Raw genomic sequence first — 20,949 nt, forward strand, 5'->3', positions numbered from 1 at the left:
TAAAGATCCTGAGGTGATAAACAAATTCCAATTTGTGACAAGAATTCGTAATAAAAATAGTTTAAATGTTTTAATAACATAGTAGCAGACTGCTGAAATCGGGATACTACTGCCATCTATTGATTATATAGTAAACGAAAAGTAGATGATATTAAAGTCTTCACGTTACTTGTGCGTAGTCACTTGTCTTAAACTTTATTTTGTTTCAGTCATCCAAGAAAAAAAATAGAAATATGGCTGAGGTGTTGTCTCCGTAGCATTCAAAACAAGAATTAAAGACAGCACTAACATAATAGACCGCCATTCGTCAGTAAATGTTAACTAAGATGGGTTCATATGAAGAGCTTATTACACCAACGTTTACTTGAATGAGATTTTGTATTGAAAGGTAAGCCTCTCTCTAGTGCCCCGTTGTTGACGAGATGAATTGATATGAGGGATTTAGCACAACATATGAGGAAACAGAAGTTATCCTCAATGCTTAGTATAGATAAGAATGAAAAAAAAACTTGGAACGAGCAAGGTGGCAGGGCAGTCAGGCAATCGGACCTGGACCGAGGACCCTGGCCTTCAGGGACTAAGTCTATTATACTACTGCACCAGTCTCTGTAATGTTTGTACTTAATACTGAATTACTTTAAGCATTTTCACTAACAGCAGAGGATTTCTGTTTTTGTTTTTAAAGTCTATTTTGTGTAATCTAGCAGAAAGAGGACACCTGTTATGAAGTTAATAAATTTTGACGAGTGATTTTACCATTCATTTGCTACGTAATGCCTCCACCCCTCACACACTGAAGGGTGTATAATCAGCCCATAGCCCCATTAAAACAGTTAACTGTTTTAACAGCTTCTGTTAACATAGGGATTTGGGCTAGACACAGATTCCCTCACAATCTGGCTGACATCTCCCGACAGCTGACAGCCGTAGTTGTACATGTTATTCCCTTCTCTAGTTGGTTAAATACCAAACACAGATAAAGTTCTATAGAAGTGTATTTATAATAGCAAAATAAACTTTGTTTTCTCTCCTAACATAAATCATACCATTTATTCTCGATACATAGATCTCTCTCTATTTTACTTTATGTAACATCACTCTGGCAAATTCACGTATGGGTTTGAAATGACTGAAACGTTTACAGATTACATTATACATTTACCAACAGCCTTGTACCACATCTTCCTCTTATGGCCATTCCTGAGAGAGAGAAAGAGACTTGATCTTGGCCATCCTCCAGTTTCTATACAATTTCTCAAAGAAAAATTAATAAGACATAATAGGTAACCATAACATTTATGGGTAAATAGGGGAGATAACTGTAACACATTGCAATTGTATAGTGCTCATAGTGTAGGTTATTCCTTGTAACACTTCCAACTTCGATAGTTTTAAGTCCCATATAGAAGGGTGAGCTTTGAATTAGAAAACTGTGGGGTAAAAGCACTCAGTACCAAGTGCTTTCTGTGTAGTGAATCAGTTTGGGTACAAGTCTAGAAATAGAAATACCACTTTAGATAATTTGTTTTCTTGGTTTTTCTCATTTGAAATCATTGTTCCTCTTGTAACGAATGATTTAAGAGTGGGATTTTGATTTGCTACCCTTTCAAACTATCTTCCTGTATTGCTTGTTAATGTTAGAGTCACAAGGGTTAGGGAAAATGTGGGGTTAATAATACCATAATGTAAAATACGGAAATCAAAAACAGCATTTATGAAGTCTTCGATATTTTAATGCATTCTTAGAAAATCATGTGTAGCACTCCACTTATCTCTGTCATTTCTTTCGTTTTTTGTTAGAATGTGACTGATGAGTACAGATGCATATAAAGGAATCTGATTGTTTATGGGACAGAGCTCATGAGAATTAATGTAAGCCCTAAAATTATGTAGACATCAGAACTCACCCAACATATTTGCAAAACTCAGATTAAGTGGGATTCAAATGTTAATACACATGGCTGCCTTTGCTAGCATGTATAAATTACTTTTTACAGCTTCATTTGCTTTTTTAGCAACTTGATAACCAATTGAAATGTTATAGAATTTTAACAATTGCCAAGTTAGCTGTCTTCAGGAAGGACTCTGTACTAATGTCTTCACAATGTGTATGAGGACATCAGAAAATACTATCAAGATGCTGTAGGCTTCCCTCCTGTTCAATTACTATTTGCAGGATTTAATGGAGGTGTTATGATTGCATCTTTTAAACAGTCAGCTCTTGATTTTGAGTTTTTACTCTATGATTTCAAAATGCTGCCCGCTTTATGAAAACCTAGAATTGATGGAGTTACAAGTGCTAAACCTAAAGTCTTTCATCATTTGTCCTCTACAAATTGTAAAGATGCCTCAGTAGAGATTTTTTTATTCCTATGATATGCAAAGATGGCATCAGTTTTCTAAAACATTACTTTGATTGGTATCAGTTTTGCCAAAATTCATCAAATAAGGCTGGGGTAATGTTTATGGCATCTTAGCATAAATTGCAAATACCCTCAAACTATGTGCGAGAATATTTGCAGATGACAACACATTCACGTGGAACTTGTTGTGATTCTGTAGAGGTGTATTTTTATATGATCACTTTTCAAATAAGATAAAACTGTAAAAAATAAGATAACTTGCCTATGAGGTCTAATAATGGCTAATTTCCCTTTTCATTCAGATTCACACTTTCCCGTGGTGGCGCCATGCATCATAATGTTTTAAATGGAAACACTGATTCTGAGTCATGTAAGTATTTAAGATGAATTCTTTTATGTAGCCTATGCTTCACATCCATACATCATTGGGACTATTAAACCTTCATACACTCATTTTCATTCCTCATTGCACTCAAAAGCTTCATCCCATCACCCACCCTATGATTCACTTCCACATCCATGGTTTCATTGACTGCTGTGTCCACTCCCAGGCTTCTATAACACTAGTTCTTTCAACTTTTCCCCATTCAAACTCACACCCTAATGAACCTCTTTCTCTGCCCTGTTAAACCTAATAACCTTGCTGTTATTCACATTTGCTCTCAACATCCTCCTTTCACACACTCTCCTAGACATAGACACCAAGTAATACAGTTTTCACTCGAATCTGCCACCAGTGTTGTTTCATCAGCAAACAACAATTGACTCGCTTCCAAGGCCCCCTTACCCCATACAGACTACATACCAGTCCCTCACTACAGTACCCTTGCATTTACCCCTCTCACCAACCCATCCATAAACAATTAAACAGCTGTGGTGATATCACACATCCCTTAACCATTCGCCCTTCTCTCTGCCTTCTTACACATACGCCTTACACTCGTGATAAAGACTTCTCACTGCTTCTAAAATGTTTCCTTCCACACCATATATTTGTAACACTTTCCACAAAGCATCTCTGTCAACCTTGTTTTATATATATAAATTTCATACTTGATTGCTGTTTCACGCGCCAGCAAGGTAGTACGAGGAACAGACAAAAAAAGGCCTTATTTACTCACACCCATTCTCTAGCTGTCATGTGTAATTCACTGAAACTACAGCTCCCTCTCCACATCCAAGCCCCACAGACCTCTTCATGGTTTACCCCAGACATTACACCTGCCCTGGTTCAGTCAGTTGACAGCATGTTGACCCTAGTATACCACATTGTTCCAGTTTACTCTATCCCATGTACCCTTTTCACCCTTCTGCATGTTCAGATCCTGGTTGCTCAAAATCTTTCTCATTCCTTCCTTCCATCTCCAATTTGTCTCCCTGTTCTCCTTTTCCCCTCTACTTTTGACACATATATCCTCTCTCATTCTCTTCATGTGTCTAGTCCATTTCAGGACCTCTCTTCAGCTCTGTCAACCACACCCTTTTTATTGCCTCACCTCTCTCTTACCCTTTCATGACTTACTTGATCATACCACCTCACACCACATATTCTCCTCAAGTATTTCATTTTGAACACATCCATCCTCCTTTGCCCATGCCTCACATCCATATATTATTTTTAGAACTATCATTCCTTTAAACATACCTATTTTTGCCCTCCCAGATAACGATCTCTTTTTCCACACACTTTTTAGCACTCCCAAAATCTTCACCCCCGAACCCACCATATAATTCACTTCCACTTCCATGGTTCCATTCACTGCCATGTTTTCTCCCAGGTATATAAAACACTTCCTTCAGTTTTTCTATTTAAAATCACATCCTAAGTAACCTGTCCCTCATCCCTGCTAAACCAAATAAACCTTTTACACAGTCTTCCAAACTCAGTTACTATCTTATGCAGTTTCTCACTCGAATCTGCCACAAGTGCTGTATTATAAGTAATAAGGACTTACTTGCTTCCCAGGCCCTCTCATTCCCAACAGACTCTTTACAAATCTCTCTCTCCAGGACTCACATTTTCCTCCCTCACCTCCCCCATCCATAAACAAATTGAACAGCCATGGTGACATCACACACCCCTGCCACAGACCACCCTTCACTTGAAACCATTCACCCTCCTCTCATCCTACTCGTACACATGACTTACACCTTTGTTAAAAACTTTTCACTGCTTGTAGCAACTTTCCTTCCATACAGGATATTCTTGTGTTCTTGGTTGGGTTTATTAGAATGGTAAAACTGGGAAAGGGGAAAAGAAACATGTTAAACAACAACAATAATGCTCTATTGGATAAGATATACAAGGTGAGATAACAGAGGGCATTAGGTTACTAGAGGTGCAGGATTATGTTGAAAAAGCATTAAAGTAAGGTAGGTCAAGTAATACGAGACAGGCTCGGCAGGGTTCCTTTGATGCTGGTGATGGTAGGCATCAGATGAAGCAGTACATGGGAGAAGTGCATGGCTGCCAAGTCGATATGGAGCTCCTGTAGGTGGAGTGAAGGTCCCACTGAGACCTGCCAACTGTGAATGTTGGAGATGAGTCACCACAATGCAACTTGCCAGGAAAATGAAACATCAGGAGTCATATTGGGACTTCTGCTGATGGACTTTAGAGTCCATTGCCATGACTAAAGGTATCGGATTGGTGCACTTGCTGTCTAGTGGCAAGTTGATTGCCGGACTGAATTGCTGCAGGGTATCTTAGAGGTGGTGAGGTCAAGTCTGGGAAAGGTTTTCTCCCAAAGGGAATTAGAGACATCAAAGCCAATTATTACAAGCTTCTGAACTCTCTCCAAGCTGTTGGACTTGAGGTTAAGTCCGTAAGAGTAGTGCCTCACATGGGAATAGTCATGTCATCTATAATTACAATGGCAGCTTTTGATCCACTGCCACCAAACCATTTAGTTTTTGGATGTCAAAGATTAGTATTGCATAGGCCACCAAGCACATTTTTCTGAGGATTATTAGGTCAGATGAAGTCACAGGCTATTACCTGCCACCCAGTTAAGCTTGGAGTTGTCATTAAGGTGACACTTGTGGGACGACAGTAGGGTTGCTACACTACTCCCTTTTTGAATTTTTTCTTTTAAATTAGGGTTAGGTGTTGATGAAGGAGATGGTACAGTCAGTAGAGTGATGGGAGGTCAGGTAGTAATGTTACAATACCCTTTCTCTGTCATAGAAGTTTACTGTCTGGGTAGCAGAAAGTGTGGTGGAGATAATGTCCAGTGCATGTGATGTAGCCATCTGGATTGAAATTCACTTTACTATGGGGAGACCCAGGAATAGGCAGGGGAATGAATGTACTTCATGAGGCTGGACATTGACCACTGGTGGAAAGGGAAGGTGATCAGTTGAGGGGTCTTGATGGTCTGATGTGTAGTCCTGGTGGTCTGTTCCATGTTCCTAGTGGTTTGATGTCTGGTCCTGGTGGTGATGGTCAGATGCATGGTCCTGTAGGTGGTGGTCTGGAACTGGTGGATGTGATGTCTTGGGTTTTTCATGGTAGTAGTGATCCCTGGTCTGGCCCAGTTGCACCAGTAAGAAAGTTTGGAGATCATCTGGAGTCTGTGAATGTGCCACTGGAACCTTAGGAAAAGATAGATAGGAAGTAGAGAAGGGATGGGTGAGAGTTGGATGTCGAGTAAGGACTTCGACAGGGGTGTCAAGGTGTGCAGGTTTCAAGCTGTCATAGGAAATGATGTCTGTCTTTCTATGGTGTTCAGTAGTGAAGTGTTTGTGGGAATGGGACAGGTACTTTGAGGGGACCTTCATATGGCTGCTGTAAGGGGGTGATGAACTGCATCTACCTGGATGAAAGCGTGGGTCACGAAGAGGAGATCTTGAGGAACATGTGGGCTGAGTGGAGGGATGGTGAGGTGGAACAGGGTGGATGTCAGCAAGCATGATACACAGCCTTTCCATGTATGTCTGGGGTCTGGTAGTGTAGAGTGGTGTTGGGGAGAGGAAATTCCTATGGTGTCAGAAAGTGGAAGCATAAATCAGTTTTGCAGCTGAAAAATCCACATCTTCTTTCATTGCTGAATGGATGCCTAATAGGACAAGAGGAGGGTGGGGTTGTTCCATGAGTGAGGCCTTGCCCTGCATGTGAAATAATTTTATTATACTGTTGGAGGGCAGGTGATAAGCCATGGTTCTGTTATGAGTAGAACCAAGGAACTGAAGGAGTTCCATCCAAAGGGTTGACTTGTATTGTCTTTCCTGTTCCATGATAACAACAGAAGGTACCCCAAACTGGGAGATCCATCCATGGAGGAAAGCTTGGGTGGTGGATTCAGCAGACATATTGGCCATGAGTATAGCTTTAGATCATCTGGAGAAACGGTGGATGCAGAGCAGGAGTTAGCAGTTATTACCCAAAGGGGGAAGACTGGTCTGACAATATCCCTGTGTACCACATCAACATGCAGGAATGGAGCCTATGTGAGTTGGTGGACCTTTGAATGTTGACACGAGTTGGGAGGAGGCCCAACACCAGACATTTGCATCAATCCTTGGCCAAACAACCCAGTGAGTGAGGTGCTGTGTTGCACAGATACCATGAGGGATTGGAGTGTCAAAAATGTATCTTTGATGTGGCTTGGAAATACAAGAGTGGAGGTGGGGGGTGTTGAGATGCATTACATGTGATTGCTCACCTGGAGCCAGGAATAGGGGCTTCGGTGATCCAAAGGGACGACGCTGACCCATGATGGTAAATCAACTCAGGATCCTGCCATGAGGCAGCTTCAATCATGGTGTAGTCATTGGAGCAGAGGACACAATTGCACCAATGGGGGTGCTGTGAGAGGGCATTGGCCACTGGGTTGTCTGTATGCTTCACATGATGGAAGTTTATGGTAAACTGAGATGTGTAATTCAGATGTTGGGTGACCTGAGGTGAATAGATGTCACTCATGGTAATGATGGCGTGTGTCAAGGCTTTATGGTCCTTGAGAACATGGAACTCCTGACCTTCCAGGAAACTCCAGAATTGCCATATGACACCGTAAATCACCAGCAGTTCTCTGTTGAAGGTACTGTACTTCTCTGCTGATGTGAGTTTCCTCCAGAAGAAGATGATAGATGGCCAATCTTTGGCGACATGCTAGTGGAAGACAGCTCCTATGGTTGAGGAAGAGGCATTGATAGAAAGGCTTTTGGGTGCACCTAGTGCAGGATATAAGAGAAGGGTATGTTTAGAGATCTTATCCTTGATCATGGTGAAGGTGATATTTGCTTCAGGGTACTACTTGAGGGCCACATGAAAGCTCCTGGTACCTTTGAAGAGGTTGAGGAGGGAATTCAGGATGTCAGCACAGTGTGGGATAAAATGATGAAAAGAATGTACAATTCCTAAGATCTCACCTAATTTCCTAGGTGACACTTGCTGAGGAAACCCTTTATAGTGTGCACTTTCTCTTCTAGGTGAAGGATGCCCTCTGCAGACTTCTGATGACCAAGAAATGTTAGTGAGGTGACACTAAACACACACTTGTTGGGGTTGATTTGGATTCCTTAAACCCGTAGTCTTGTAGATGGCCGACATAGGTGTTGCAAGTGTTGTTTCTTGTCACCACTAGCCATTACAATGTTGTATAGGTATGCATAAGAGCCAGGAATGCTGCCAAGTGCTTGTTCTGTAAAGCATTGAAATGTTTGGGCTGTGTTCCTTAAACCTTAAGGCATCTGGATGAATTCAAATAGTCCTAAGCCATCTTAGGTTTGTAGGCTCCACTGGGATTTGATGAAAAGCATGAACCGGGTCAATCTTCGAGAAAATCACTGAACCATGGACATCAAGGGAGGAGTTCTGCAGATGAGGAATAGGGTTGCAGTTTTGGATGCGTTAAATTATTTAAGGCCTGGTAGTTGCCACAAGAACGCCACTTTTTGGGGGAAGACTTTGGTACCATGTGCAGGGGAGATGCCCAACGACTGTCTGAGGGACGGATGATCCCCATCTTCAACATTTTGTCAAACTCTGCCTTGGCGACCATCAAACATTCAGGAAGAAGTTGTCATGGTTTCTCAGATGTAGGAAGGCTGGATGTGTTGATGTGATATGTAACTGATTGCTTAACAGTGGCAGTGTCTGATGATGGCTTGGTGATGTCAGAGTATTCAGATAAAACATCATTGAATGGTGTAAATGCATGTGGAGTGATGGCAGCAACATGGGGAGCTAGGGGTGCTGGAAAAGTTCTATAATGGAGGGCTGTAGCTTGTTGTTCCTTGAGTCCAAAAGGTTATAATGTACCAGAAAATCATACCCTATGATAGGTTGTTGGGCATTGGCTATGAGGAAAGCTCACTGGCACATCTATTGGAGGCCTAGGTCTAGCTTGAGAGGTATCCAGCAGAACATGGGTATTGAGGTGCTGTTGGCGGCAAGAAGGTCATAGCGAGGAGTACAGTGGAGCATGGCTTCTGGAGATGGTGGAATTACACTTACTGCCACTCCAATATCAATGAGGAAATGGTGGCCAGAGAGACAGTCAGGTACATACAGCATTGGGGCTCTCAGATGGGCAGAAGGATTGGCTGTCAACATTGCCTGTGGGTGGAGTTTTTAGGGGGCTTCACACTTGTGCACTTGCGATCCGTAAGTGTGGTGATATGAGCAGAGGTGTTACGTGTGGCTAGATTTTGTGGGGCATTGAGTGGGGTTCCATGATGAGGAACTGCTAAGTAAGTGTTGTTGGTAAAAGTCAAGCTTAATAGATAGGTCCTCTAGGCGACTGAAGGTGGTGGTTGAAGACATTGGCACGAGGAGTACATTCATACTTGGTTGTGCTGTTGGATGAGAGTGTGGAGCACCCAGTAGGATGTCAGAAGATAAGAGGTTGGAGAGGGTGAGGGACTGTTGTGCATGGACATGGCAGAGCCGATCAGCCATGGCAGCAAGGTCGGATAGCGGTTTGGCTGGGGGATTGTTGACATGCTGATGTAACCATTGTAAAAACGACATTCATCAGTGTCTAGAGGACAAGAGCCATTGGGAGTTTGCCATAGGACTGAGATGATGTCCTAAGGCCTATACCAGAGCTCGCAAGGAATTGTTACTCACTTACTCCCCACTCTCATTTGTCCTCTTTTTCAACTCTTGCACCTTCCTCCTAACCTCCTCCTGCATTTTCTTGTACATCCTCCAGTCATTTGCACTCCCTCCCTGAAAGTACCTTCCTAATGTCTCCCTTTTCTCTCTGTAGCAACTTTACCATATCCCATCACTCATTATCATTTGTAATCTGCTCACCTTTTGCATGCCACATGCATCTCTTGCACATGCCATTACTGCTTCCCTAAATACCTCCCATTCCTCACTCAGTCCCCTTGCATCATTTGCTCTCACTTTTTGCCATTCTGCATGCAGGCTTTTTTTGTATGTCTTTCCACAGGTCTCTTTTCCAAGGTCACATACTCTCACCACCCTCTTTTCACTGACATTTTTCCTCTTTTCTGAAAACTTGTTCAAATATTCAGCCTCGCCTTTACAAGTTAATAATCAGATATCCCACCAGCTGCCTGTGTCAGCACATATATGCCCAAAAGTCTCTATTTTATGCTGATCAATTAATATGTAATCCAGTAATGCCTGCTGACTATCTCACCTACTCATGTATGTAAGCTTGTGTGTGTCCCTCTTTTTAAACCAGCTATTTCCAGTCACTAGTCCTTTTTCAGCACTTAACTCCACAATCTGTTCACCATTTTCATTTATAACACTGAATACCCCAGGCCCCCAATTATACCCTCAACTGCCACATTACTCACATTTGCATTTAAATTATCCATCACTAATACCCGATGTAAGTGCATTTAAATTATCCATCACTAGTACCCAGTCTCTTACATCAAAACTGGTGACACACTTGCTCAGGTGCTCCAAAAATGCTTGCCTCTCATAATCTTTCTTCTCATAGTCAGGTGCATAAGTGCTAATAATCACCCAGCTCTTGCCATCCACTTTCATTTTTACCCACATCAATCTAGAATTTACTTCCTTATGCTCTCACAGACTCCCATAACTCATGCTTATGCTTCAGGAGTAGTGCTACTATTGTGAGATCTTGTCCTCTTGCCAACCCCTGACTTTACTCATAAAACATTTCTAAGCCATTCTTCCCCTTTACCTTTGAGCTTTTTTTCACTCAGAGCTATAACATCCAGATTTCTTTCCTCAAACATACTGCCTATCTTTCTCTCCTTATTTTGGTTACATCCACACACATTTAGACACCCCAGCCTGAGCCTTTGAGGAGGATGAGCACTCACTATTTGGCCTCTTCTGTTCTGTCTTTTAGATATTGAAGTAGAATATATATGTATATTCTTTTTTTCTTACATATTCGCCATTTCCCGCATTAGCTAGGTAGCATTAAGAACTGAGGACCGAGCCTTAGAGGGAATATCCTTACTTGGTCCCCTTCTCTGTTCCTTCACTTGGAAAAGTAAAAAAACTGGAGAGTAGGATTTCCAGCCCCCCACTCCCATACTCTATATGTATTTTTTTCATATTTATTTGCCATTTTCCATGATAGCGAGGTAATGTAAGAAACAATTGACTGAACCTTTGAGGGAAAAATCCTCACTTGGCATCCTTCTATGTTCCTTCTTTTGGAAAAGTAAGACTGGAGGGGAGGATTTCCAGCCCCCCACTCCCACCCCTTTTAGTTGCCTTCAATGACACGCAGGGAATACATGGGCTGTATTCTTTCTCCCATAGCCCCAGAGTGTGTGATGAAGTATAAGGAATTGAATTCTAGACTGATGTAGGTAGAACTGAAAGTGGGTGGAGGGAGATGTTTGATTGTTGGTGCTTATGCACTTGGTTATGAGAAGAAAGATCTTGAGAGGCAAATGTTGTAGGAGCAGCTGAGTGAGTGTGTCAACAGTTTTGGTGCATGAGACCAAATATTAGGGATGAGTGATTTAAATGCAAAGGTGAGTAATGTGGCATTTGAGGATATGATTGGTGTACATGGGATATTCAGTGCTGTGAATGGAAATGGTGAAGAGCTTGTGGATTTGTTTGCTTAAAAAGACAGGTGATTGGGAATATCTGGTTTAAAAAGAGAGGTGTACACAAGTATATGCATGAGAGTAGGAGAGATGGTCAAAGGGCATTATTATATTACATATCTGGGAGTGGATTTGGCAGTGGATGGAACCATGGAAATGGATGTGAGTCATAGGGTGGGGGAGGGGGCGAAAGCTCTGGGAGCGTTGAAAAATGTGTGGAAGGCGAGAATGTTATCTTGGAAAGCAAAGATGGGTATGTTTGAAGGAATAGTGGTTCCAACAATGTTATATGGTTGCGAGGCCTGGGCTATAGATAGAGTTGTGCGCAGGAGGGTGGATGTGCTGGAAATGCGATGTTTGAGGACAATATGTGGTGTGAGGTGGTTTGATCAAGTAAGTAATGAAAGGGGTAAGAGAGATGTGTGGTAATAAAAAGAGTGTGGTTGAGAGAGCAGAAGAGGGTGTTTTGAAATGGTTTGGTCACATGGAGAGAATGAGTGAGGAAAGATTGACAAAGAGGATATATGTGTCAGAGGTGGAGGGAACGAGAAGTGGGAGACCAAATTGGAGGTGGAAAGATGGAGTGAAAAAGATTTTGAGTGATCGGGGCCTGAACATGCAGGAGGGTGAAAGGCGTGCAAGGAATAGAGTGAATTGGAACATTGTGGTATACCAGGGTTGACGTGCTGTCAATGGATTGAACCAGGGTAAGTGAAGCATCTGGGGTAAACCATGGAAAGTTGTGTGGGGCCTGGATGTGGAAAGGGAGCAGTAGTTTCGGTGCATTATACATGATAGCTAGAGACTGAGTGTGAACAAATGTGGCATTTGTTGTCTTTTCCTAGCGCTACCTCGCGCACATGTGGGGGAGGGAGTTGTCAATTCATGTGTGGCGGGGTGGCGATGGGAATGAATAAAAGGCAAAGAGTATGAATTATGTGCATGTGTATATATGCATATGTCTGTGTGTATATATGTGTACACGTTGAGATGTATAGATATATATATGTGCGTGTGTGGATGTGTATGTATATACGTGTGTATGTAGGTGGGTTGGGCCATTCTTTTGACTGTTTCCTTGTGCTACCTCGCTAATGCGGGAAACAGCGAAAAAAAAAAAAAAAAATATATATATATATATATATATATATATATATATATATATATATATATATATATATATTTTTTGCCGCTGTCTCCCGCATTTGCGAGGTAGCGCAAGGAAACAGACGAAAGAAATGGCCCAACCCAGCCCCATACACATGTATATACATACGTCATACACACGTAAATATACATACCTACACAGCTTTCCATGGTTTACCCCAGACGCTTCACATGCCCTGATTCAATCCACTGACAGCACGTCAACCCTGGTATACCACATCGATCCAATTCACTCTATTCCTTGCCCTCCTTTCACCCTCCTGCATGTTCAGGCCCCGATCACACAAAATCTTTTTCACTCCATCTTTCCACCTCCAATTTGGTCTCCCACTTCTCCTCGTTCCCTCCACCTCCGACACATATATCCTCTTGGTCAATCTTTCCTCACTCATTCTCTCCATGTGCCCAAACCATTTCAAGACACCCTCTTCTGCTCTCTCAACCGCGCTCTTTTTATTTCCACACATCTCTCTTACCCTTACGTTACTTACTTGATCAAACCACCTCACACCACACATTGTCCTCAAACATCTCATTTACAGCACATCCATCCTCTTGCGCACAACTCTATCCATAGCCCACGCCTCGCAACCATACAACATTGTTGGAACCACTATTCCTTCAAACATACCCATTTTTGCTTTCCGAGATAATGTTCTCGACTTCCACTCATTCTTCAAGGCTCCCAGGATTTTTGCCCCCTCCCCCACCCTATGATCCACTTCCGCTTCCATGGTTCCATCCGCTGCCAGATCCACTCCCAGATATCTAAAACACTTTACTTCCTCCAGTTTTTCTCCATTCAAACTTACCTCCCAATTGACTTCACCCTCAACCCTACTGTACCTAATAACCTTGCTCTTATTCACATTTACTCTTAACTTTCTTCTTTCACACACTTTACTAAACTCAGTCACCAGTCAGTCACATACCTATATATATATATATATATATATATATATATATATATATATATATATATATATATATATATATATATATATTTTTTTTTTTTTTTTTTTTTTGCTTTGTCGCTGTCTCCCGCGTTTGCGAGGTAGCGCAAGGAAACAGACGAAAGAAATGGCCCAACCCACCCCCATACACATGTATATACATACGTCCACACACGCAAATATACATACCTACACAGCCTTCCATGGTTTACCCCAGACGCTTCACATGCCTTGATTCAATCCACTGACAGCACGTCAACCCCGGTATACCACATTGCTGCAATTCACTCTATTCCTTGCCCTCCTTTCACCCTCCTGCATGTTCAGGCCCCAATCACACAAAATCTTTTTCACTCCATCTTTCCACCTCCAATTTGGTCTCCCTCTTCTCCTCGTTCCCTCCACCTCCGACACATATATTCTCTTGGTCAATCTTTCCTCACTCATTCTCTCCATGTGCCCAAACCATTTCAAAACACCCTCTTCTGCTCTCTCAACCACGCTCTTTTTATTTCCACACATCTCTCTTACCCTTACGTTACTTACTCGATCAAACCACCTCACACCACATATTGTCCTCAAACATCTCATTTCCAGCACATCCATCCTCCTGTGCACAACTCTATCCATAGCCCACGTCTCGCAACCATACAACATTGTTGGAACCACTATTCCTTCAAACATACCCATTTTTGCTTTCCGAGATAATGTTCTCGACTTCCACACATTCTTCAAGGCTCCCAGAATTTTCGCCCCCTCCCCCACCCTATGATCCACTTCCGCTTCCATGGTTCCATCCGCTGCCAGATCCACTCCCAGATATCTAAAACACTTCACTTCCTCCAGTTTTTCTCCATTCAAACTCACCTCCCAATTGACTTGACCCTCAACCCTACTGTACCTAATAACCTTGCTCTTATTCACATTTACTCTTAACTTTCTTCTTTCACACACTTTACCAAACTCAGTCACCAGCTTCTGCAGTTTCTCACATGAATCAGCCACCAGCGCTGAATCATCAGCGAACAACAACTGACTCACTTCCCAAGCTCTCTCATCCCCAACAGACTTCATACTTGCCCCTCTTTCCAAAACTCTTGCATTCACCTCCCTAACAACCCCATCCATAAACAAATTAAACAACCATGGAGACATCACACACCCCTGCCGCAAACCTACATTCACTGAGAACCAATCACTTTCCTCTCTTCCTACACGTACACATGCCTTACATCCTTGATAAAAACTTTTCACTGCTTCTAACAACTTGCCTCCCACACCATATATTCTTAATACCTTCCACAGAGCATCTCTATCAACTCTATCATATGCCTTCTCCAGATCCATAAATGCTACATACAAATCCATTTGCTTTTCTAAGTATTTCTCACATACATTCTTCAAAGCAAACACCTGATCCACACATCCTCTACCACTTCTGAAACCACACTGCTCTTCCCCAATCTGATGCTCTGTACATGCCTTCACCCTCTCAGTCAATATCCTCCCATATAATTTACCAGGAATACTCAACAAACTTATACCTCTGTAATTTGAGCACTCACTCTTATCCCCTTTGCCTTTGTACAATGGCACTATGCACGCATTCCGCCAATCCTCAGGCACCTCACCATGAGTCATACATACATTAAATAACCTTACCAACCAGTCAACAATACAGTCACCCCCTTTTTTAATAAATTCCACTGCAATACCATCCAAACCTGCTGCCTTGCCGGCTTTCATCTTCCGCAAAGCTTCTACTACCTTTTCTCTGTTTACCAAATCATCTTCCCTAACCCTCTCACTTTGCACACCACCTCGACCAAAACACCCTATATCTGCCACTCTATCATCAAACACATTCAACAAACCTTCAAAATACTCACTCCATCTCCTTCTCACATCACCACTACTTGTTATCACCTCCCCATTTGCGCCCTTCACTGAAGTTCCCATTTGCTCCCTTGTCTTACGCACTTTATTTGCCTCCTTCCAGAACATCTTTTTATTCTCCCTAAAATTTAATGATACTCTCTCACCCCAACTCTCATTTGCCCTTTTTTTCACCTCTTGCACCTTTCTCTTGACCTCCTGTCTCTTTCTTTTATACATCTCCCACTCAATTTCATTTTTTCCCTGCAAAAATCGTCCAAATGCCTCTCTCTTCTCTTTCACTAATACTCTTACTTCTTCATCCCACCACTCCCTACCCTTTCTAATCAACCCACCTCCCACTCTTCTCATGCCACAAGCATCTTTTGCGCAATCCATCACTGATTCCCTAAATACATCCCATTCCTCCCCCACTCCCCTTACTTCCATTGTTCTCACCTTTTTCCATTCTGTACTCAGTCTCTCCTGGTACTTCCTCACACAAGTCTCCTTCCCAAGCTCACTTACTCTCACCACCCTCTTCACCCCAACATTCACTCTTCTTTTCTGAAAACCCATACAAATCTTCACCTTAGCCTCCACAAGATAATGATCAGACATCCCTCCAGTTGCACCTCTCAGCACATTAACATCCAAAAGTCTCTCTTTCGCGCGCCTGTCAATTAACACGTAATCCAATAACGCTCTCTGGCCATCTCTCCTACTTACATAAGTATACTTATGTATATCTTGCTTTTTAAACCAGGTATTCCCAATCATCAGTCCTTTTTCAGCACATAAATCTACAAGCTCTTCACCATTTCCATTTACAACACTGAACACCCCATGTATACCAATTATTCCCTCAACTGCCACATTACTCATATATATATATATATATATATATATATATATATATATATATATATATATATTATTTTTTTTTTTATTATACTTTGTCGCTGTCTCCCGCGTTTGCGAGGTAGCGCAAGGAAACAGACGAAAGAAATGGCCCAACCCCCCCCCCATACACATGTATATACATACGTCCACACCCGCAAATATACATACCTACACAGCTTTCCATGGTTTACCCCAGACGCTTCACATGCCTTGATTCAATCCACTGACAGCACGTCAACCCCGGTATACCACATCGTTCCAATTCACTCTATTCCTTGCCCTCCTTTCACCCTCCTGCATGTTCAGGCCCCGATCACACAAAATCTTTTTCACTCCATCTTTCCACCTCCAATTTGGTCTCCCTCTTCTCCTCGTTCCCTTCACCTCCGACACATATATCCTCTTGGTCAATCTTTCCTCACTCATTCTCTCCATGTGCCCAAACCACTTCAAAACACCCTCTTCTGCTCTCTCAACCACGCTCTTTTTATTTCCACACATCTCTCTTACCCTTACGTTACTCACTCGATCAAACCACCTCACACCACACATTGTCCTCAAACATCTCATTTCCAGCACATCCATCCTCCTGCGCACAACTCTATCCATAGCCCACGCCTCGCAACCATACAACATTGTTGGAACCACTATTCCTTCAAACATACCCATTTTTGCTTTCCGAGATAATGTTCTCGACTTCCACACATTCTTCAAGGCCCCCAGAATTTTCGCCCCCTCCCCCACCCTATGATCCACTTCCGCTTCCATGGTTCCATCCGCTGCCAGATCCACTCCCAGATATCTAAAACACTTCACTTCCTCCAGTTTTTCTCCATTCAAACTCACCTCCCAATTGACTTGACCCTCAACCCTCCTGTACCTAATAACCTTGCTCTTATTCACATTTACTCTTACCTTTCTTCTTCCACACACTTTACCAAACTCAGTCACCAGCTTCTGCAGTTTCTCACATGAATCAGCCACCAGCGCTGTATCATCAGCGAACAACAACTGACTCACTTCCCAAGCTCTCTCATCCCCAACAGACTTCATACTTGCCCCTCTTTCCAAAACTCTTGCATTTACCTCCCTAACAACCCCATCCATAAACAAATTAAACAACCATGGAGACATCACACACCCCTGCCGCAGACCTACATTCACCGAGAACCAATCACTCTCCTCTCTTCCTACACGTACACATGCCTTACATCCTTGATAAAAACTTTTCACTGCTTCTAACAACTTTCCTCCCACACCATATATTCTTAATACCTTCCACAGAGCATCTCTATCAACTCTATCATATGCCTTCTCCAGATCCATAAATGCTACATACAAATCCATTTGCTTTTCTAAGTATTTCTCACATACATTCTTCAAAGCAAACACCTGATCCACACATCCTCTACCACTTCTGAAACCACACTGCTCTTCCCCAATCTGATGCTCTGTACATGCCTTCACCCTCTCAATCAATACCCTCCCATATAATTTACCAGGAATACTCAACAAACTTATACCTCTGTAATTTGAGCACTCACTCTTATCCCCTTTGCCTTTGTACAATGGCACTATGCACGCATTCCGCCAATCCTCAGGCACCTCACCATGAGTCATACATACATTAAATAACCTTACCAACCAGTCAACAATACAGTCACCCCCTTTTTTAATAAATTCCACTGCAATACCATCCAAACCTGCTGCCTTGCCGGCTTTCATCTTCCGCAAAGCTTTCACTACCACTTCTCTGTTTACCAAATCATTTTCCCCAACCCTCTTACTTTGCACACCACCTTGACCAAAACACCCTATATCTGCCACTCTATCATCAAACACATTCAACAAACCTTCAAAATACTCACTCCATCTCGTTCTCACATCACCACTACTTGTTATCACCTCCCCATTTGCGCCCTTCACTGAAGTTCCCATTTGCTCCCTTGTCTTACGCACTTTATTTACCTCCTTCCAGAACATCTTTTTATTCTCCCTAAAATTTAATGATACTCTCTCACCCCAACTCTCATTTGCCCTTTTTTTCACCTCTTGCACCTTTCTCTTGACCTCCTGTCTCTTTCTTTTATACATCTCCCACTCAATTGCATTTTTTCCCTGCAAAAATCGTCCAAATGCCTCTCTCTTCTCTTTCACTAATACTCTTACTTCTTCATCCCACCACTCACTACCCTTTCTAATCAACCCACCTCCCACTCTTCTCATGCCACAAGCATCTTTTGCGCAGTGATGCTACTACGTTTGTAAATCGGGAACCATTGCAACACAAACCTCGCCAGGTGGTAGAGTTTCCCGCAGTGTATCGAGACAGACTTCCCCAGAACTTTTTTTTTAAAGGGGAAGTAAATGTATATAGTTGTGTTACTGGAGTGATAGTTTTCATACATGGTGTTTTGACAAGAAAATAGTGAAATTGGAGAAAAATGTAGCTTAGACATTGAAGCTTATTGATACAGTGTTTAAATTGATGAGAACTGCTATTGACGTTTGTGTAAATGAATTATACATTTCCTTTTTCCATAGCCAGAGGTTGAACCATTATGTGACATTCATTTTTTCATTCATTTCAAGCTAGAAGTTTCAGTTTTCTAAATTGTTTCTTACATTTTTCATATGTATATATATGTATGTGTGTGTGTGTATATGTGCGTATGTATGTGTATGTGTGTGTATGTGTATATGTATATATTTTTTTTTTTTTATACTTTGTCGCTGTCTCCCGCGTTTGCGAGGTAGCGCAAGGAAACAGACGAAAGAAATGGCCCAACCCCCCCCCAAACACATGTACATACACACGTCAACACACGCAAATATACATACCTACACAGCTTTCCATGGTTTACCCCGGACGCTTCACATGCCCTGGTTCAATCCACTGACAGCACGTCAACCCCTGTATACCACATCACTCCAATTCGCTCTATTTCTTGCCCTCCTTTCACCCTCCTGCATGTTCAGGCCCCGATCACACAAAATCCTTTTCACTCCATCTTTCCACCTCCAATTTGGTCTCCCTCTTCTCCTCGTTCCCTCCACCTCCGACACATATATCCTCTTGGTCAATCTTTCCTCACTCATTCTCTCCATGTGCCCAAACCATTTCAAAACACCCTCTTCTGCTCTCTCAACCACGCTCTTTTTATTTCCACACATCTCTCTTACCCTTACGTTACTTACTCGATCAAACCACCTCACACCACACATTGTCCTCAAGCATCTCATTTCCAGCACATCCAACCTCCTGCGCACAACTCTATCCATAGCCCACGCCTCGCAACCATACAACATTGTTGGAACCACTATTCCTTCAAACATACCCATTTTTGCTTTCCGGGATAATGTTCTTGACTTCCACACATTTTTCAAGGCTCCCAAAATTTTCGCCCCCTCCCCCACCCTATGATCCACTTCCGCTTCCATGGTTCCATCCGCTGCCAGATCCACTCCCAGATATCTAAAACACTTCACTTCCTCCAGTTTTTCTCCATTCAAACTCACCTCCCAATTGACTTGACCCTCAACCCTACTGTACCTAATAACCTTGCTCTTATTCACATTTACTCTTAACTTTCTTCTTCCACACACTTATATGTGTATATTATCCCTGGGGATAGGGGTGAAAGAATACTTCCCATGTATTCCTCGCGTGTCGTAGAAAGCGACTAGAGGGGATGGGAGCGGGGGGCCAGAAATCCTCCCCTCCTTGTATTAACTTTCTAAAATGGGAAACAGAAGAAGGAGTCACGCGGGGAGTGCTCATCCTCCTCGAAGGCTCAGAGTGGGGTGCCTAAATGTGTGTGGATGTAACCAAGATGTGAAAAAAGGAGAGATAGGTAGTATGTTTGAGGAAAGGAACCTGGATGTTTTGGCTCTGAGTGAAACGAAGCTCAAGGGTAAAGGGGAAGAGTGGTTTGGGAATGTCTGGGGAGTAAAGTCAGGGGTTAGTGAGAGGACAAGAGCAAGGGAAGGAGTAGCAATACTCCTGAAACAGGAGTTGTGGGAGTATGTGATAGAATGTAAGAAAGTAAATTCTCGATTAATATGGGTAAAACTGAAAGTTGATGGAGAGAGGTGGATGATTATTGGTGCATATGCACCTGGGCATGAGAAGAAAGATCATGAGAGGCAAGTGTTTTGGGAGCAGCTGAATGAGTGTGTTAGTGGTTTTGATGCACGAGACCGGGTTATAGTGATGGGTGATTTGAATGCAAAGGTGAGTAATGTGGCAGTTGAGGGAATAATTGGTATACATGGGGTGTTCAGTGTTGTAAATGGAAATGGTGAAGAGCTTGTAGATTTATGTGCTGAAAAAGGACTGATGATTGGGAATACCTGGTTTAAAAAGCGAGATATACATAAGTATACTTATGTAAGTAGGAGAGATGGCCAGAGAGCGTTATTGGATTACGTGTTAATTGACAGGCGTGCGAAAGAGAGACTTTTGGATGTTAATGTGCTGAGAGGTGCAACTGGAGGGATGTCTGATCATTATCTTGTGGAGGCTAAGGTGAAGATTTGTATGGGTTTTCAGAAAAGAAGAGTGAATGTTGGGGTGAAGAGGGTGGTGAGAGTAAGTGAGCTTGGGAAGGAGACCTGTGTGAGGAAGTACCAGGAGAGACTGAGTACAGAATGGAAAA

The 20,949-nt window shown here is 42.4% G+C and overlaps 1 protein-coding gene across 3 annotated transcripts in view; it reads left to right on the forward strand.

Annotated features, from left to right (window-relative positions):
• Positions 1-194: 194 nt before the first annotated feature.
• Positions 195-20,949, forward strand: part of LOC139749117 (uncharacterized) — a 69,363-nt gene continuing 48,608 nt past the window's right edge. Inside the window, exons 1-2 of one of the 3 annotated variants that reach the window (XM_071662711.1) lie at positions 195-388; positions 2,666-2,733. The gene's annotated coding sequence lies outside the window, so the exon portion shown is untranslated. The remainder of the gene's footprint in view (positions 389-2,665; positions 2,734-20,949) is intronic. The other 2 variants (XM_071662713.1, XM_071662712.1) reach the window with 2 other exon arrangements.

This window comes from Panulirus ornatus, chromosome 6 (assembly GCF_036320965.1).
Source record: "Panulirus ornatus isolate Po-2019 chromosome 6, ASM3632096v1, whole genome shotgun sequence".
In the NCBI taxonomy this organism is placed as follows: Eukaryota; Metazoa; Arthropoda; class Malacostraca; order Decapoda; family Palinuridae; genus Panulirus; species Panulirus ornatus.